The sequence below is a fragment of the Carlito syrichta genome, unplaced genomic scaffold, assembly GCF_000164805.1.
Source record: "Carlito syrichta isolate Samal-C Ts95f unplaced genomic scaffold, Tarsius_syrichta-2.0.1 Scaffold303523, whole genome shotgun sequence".
Lineage (NCBI taxonomy): Eukaryota > Metazoa > Chordata > Mammalia > Primates > Tarsiidae > Carlito > Carlito syrichta.
The window spans coordinates 132872-137055 of NW_007247619.1; positions in this window are offsets into that span (position 1 = coordinate 132872).

Below are 4184 nucleotides of genomic sequence, written 5' to 3' on the forward strand. Positions count from 1 at the left end.
TCTCAACACAAAGAGTCTGGGGTTGGCTACCAAAACCCAATGACTAAAACAGACGATTTTGAGCAAGCACTGAAGAGAAGAATTATCAGAGTAGTCAAAGGATCTTTTTTAGGAGTCTCCAATTAGCAGGAACTCTAGGGGAGGAGAGAAGTATCCCACTACAGAAACCAGTGACTGTCAATCTGACATGTCCAGAGGGAACTAATGCCAGAAGGAACTGTGCCCACCACTTTGTAAGTTGCAAAATGCTTTAGAAGTGTAAACTATTTTATAAGGCTAATTTCTGGATGTGTTTGGACACTTAGCAGTTCTGCTATAAATCTTTCTCAGTTGAGATTTACACCTCTTGCTCTTTGACTTGGAACAATTCAGATGGGTTTTATAAGGCAGATATGTAGCAAATCATAATTGGAATTAGGGGAAATTTCAAAAAATAAACTTATCTCCTGCTAATATTTTCTAAGGAAAAGCTCTTCTACTCAACATCATTTGTGCCCTTGACAGTGGTTTTCTTTATTACTATACTAGAAAAATCATTTGCTCATGTGCAAGTATAGTTGAATACTTATTTATTAACAAAAAATCATATGACAACCTAGTAAATAAATAAGAGTGCCATGGAGGAATTAGAACTAAAAGACAAGGGAGAGTACTATAATGTGGAATTGGTGGGGGAAAAAAGGATTTTTTTTAAAGGAGAGGGAAATATAAACAAAACATTAAATAAACATTTAGTCACAAAATTTTATCTAAAATTAACATATTTGCTGGAATGAAAGTCAACTAAACATTTTATGAGCAGTGGTTTTTCTTTATCTCCTTTGTATTTTGGTTTATTGAGGGAGATAATTTGGCAATCCGAGGTTTTTTAACTGGTATGGCTGCTACAGGTTTAAAAGAACTCACACTGACTTCTCTGTAGAAATAGGGCAGTCAGCACATGCCAGGGTGCTGCATATTCTTGAATTTAAAAGGAAAACAGTTCATTAAAAATTGGGCAAAGGACATGAATAGACGTTTTTCAAAAGAAGAAATGCAAGTGGCCAACAAACATATGAAAAAACATTCAACATCACTAAGCATCAGAGAAACGCAAATTAAAACCACAATGAGATGATAACATCTTACACCAGTCAGAATGGTAATTCTTAAGGCATAATGGCTATTATTATCCTCTTGGAGAGGATGTGGATAAAAGGGAACATTTACACTGGTTGGTAGGAATACAAATTGATATACTCTCTATGGAAATCAGTATGGAGATTTCTTAAAGAACTAAAAATAGAACTACCCTGTGATCCAACAGTCCCACTACTAGGTATCTACCCAAAGAGAATGACACAATTCCTATAAATAAGATACCTGCACTCACATGCTTATCGCAGCACTATTCATAGTAGCAAAGTCATAGAATCAGCCTATGGGTCCATCAACAGGCGATTGGATGTTAAAATTTGTTATATACACACACTTACACCACATTTATATAGTGTGTGTATATATATATTACAGAATAATACTCAGTCATAAAAATTAAAGTAATGCCTTTTGCAGCAATGTGGATAGAATTGGAGGTGTAAGGGCAATGACTCAGAAACAGAAAGGCAAAAAACGTATATTCTCACTTATAAGTGATAGCTAAACAATGGGTATTTATGGATATGCAGAGTGAAATAATAAACACTGGAAACTCCAAAAGGTGGAGGGGGAGGGTGAAGGATGAGATACCACCTATTGGGTTCAAGGTACACTACTCAGATGATAGATACATCAAAAGCAAAGACTTTGCCACTACACAATATATCCATGTAATACAACTGCACTTGTAGCCCTAACTTCATAAAAATCAAAATTAAAAAAAAAAAAACAAGACAAAGGGAAATAACTCTTATAAAATATCATAATACTGTGATGAAAACTGGGGATGATTTTAATCCATGATCCTTTGAAAAGCCTAAATCCCAAGTCCCAAAGACTTTTTCTTCTCTTCCATGCTATCTCACCTTCCATTAGTGAATAGTCTGATGTTTTGTTGCTGGAGAGGAAAGTACCCACCTTAAACTGAATGTCAGTCAAAATAAGGATTATTTTAATCCTTATAACATAGATATAGATATATTAGTTGGTGATAGGTTGAGATTTTGGGGATGTTGAAATAGGGTGAATGTATTGTGTTTATTAATCTTGGGACCAGATCATTATCGCTATTAGTAGCATATATCCCCAGAATAATGTATTCCCCCAAAGATATCTATATTTTAATCCCTGGAAACTGTGAATTTGTTATGGTCCATGGCAAAGGGGAATTAATATAGCAGGTGGAATTAAGGATGCTAATCAGTTGACTTAAAAATAAGGAGATTATTTTGGAATATCCAGGTGGTACCAATGTAATCACAATGGTCCTTAAATATGGAAGAGGAAGGCAGAAGATGAGGCCAGAGGGATATAATGTGAGAAATGAACCATTGTTGCTGGCTTTGCAAATGGAGGAAGAGGGCCATTGACCAAGCCATGCGAGCTCCAGAAGAAAGAAAGGGCAAGTCAATGAATTCTTCCCTAGATAGAAACACAGCCCTGATGACATCTTGATTTTAGCTCAGTAAGGCCTATTTTATGCGTTTTAACTATAGCAGTGTACGATAAATTTGTGTTTTTTTAAGGCACTAAACTTGTGACAATTTTCTGTAGTAGTTATAGAAAACTAACATAAGCAGGATTTGCTAAATTTATCACAACATAATATAGTTATATTGAGTACAAATTAGCCTGATTTACAACCTGTTGGCCTGCCCTTGTTCATTTATCTACATCTGTCAGTTTTTCCTATTTAGAAGTCTAGTGGGGAAACATGTAAGTCTCAGGACTTCCCCAAATGGGCAGATCTATATATATATTTTAGTATACAAAATTTTTAGTAGAACTGTAAATTGCTGTTCTAAATAATCCCTGCCTTTTGACTATCAATTGATCTTAGATATATATTATAATTTTTCTCAAATATCAACACTGGAGGGAAGGTTGGATTTCAGGCAGCATTAGAAGGGTACATTCTGACATTGGTAACTTGGTAACTGTGGAAGTAATAGTGGTGAGAAAACTAATAAAAGATCTAAAGGAATGGAAGTAAAATAATTCTAATACTCTATTGATCAAGTGCATACAAAGTGAACAAGAGTTGGGAAGAGAATAAAATCGATAATGAACACAATTTTTAATTGACAATGGCCCACTACTCTTTCTTTAGTTGTGGAAATGGAACTATTTCTTGGACTCTGACAAAAACAGATACTTCCTTACTTGAATGTAAGGTCAAAGCTTTTAATCCCATAGTCTCACTGAGTGCAAAGTATGTGTTTATGAACTAGAAAGGAATTTGACTCTGGGTTTCCTGCCAGTGGCCTTTTGGTAATAGAGATTTGCAATTAGAGAAATCCTATCAGCTTTCTCAGGAGTCTGGATTTCCATTTCAAAATCCAAAGTACTTTCCTCCTCAATTCTGTCATTCATGATTATAGCCTCTTGAAGCTTTAGTCTCCTCTGGGCTAGTGTCCCCTGAAACAGAAAGCTCTGAGGTTCAGAAATTTCCTTTAGACTCTACCTACTTGAAATGTGGTTCTTGAACCAGTAACATCAGTATCCTATCACTCCGGATTGAAAATGCAGAAACTTAGACTAATGCATCACATTCGTATGCGCATTAAAGTTTGAAAACATTGCTGTGGGCAATATTTCCTGGGTCATAGAAGTCTTAAGAGAGTCAATGGTTGACATTTAACATGTCTCAGAATAAAGGAACAGGAAGAAAGAAAATTCTAAGCTTTTGTGTGTCGTATATTGTCATGAGTTGAAATAAAGTTCAGGGTGGGCAGGTAATTTCTTGATTTATTAGATTAAGTCAATTTAAAGAACAATATAAATATGAATACTAATTGTTGTCACAGGAAACAAAGTTTTAAATGTTTATGACAAAATATCTAACAGCAAATAATTGCAGGTACATTGTGAAATATATGTTTACTATGTTTCTCAAAATATCCTGTAGGTGCCACCACTATTTATTTTCCAACTTTGTTTAAAAAAAAACACACAAGTTAATTTTTCTTCTTTTCCATTACCTACCTTTGTAGTTTATATAGTATGATAAATGCTTATTGTCAATATTGGTGAAAAAAATCTATACG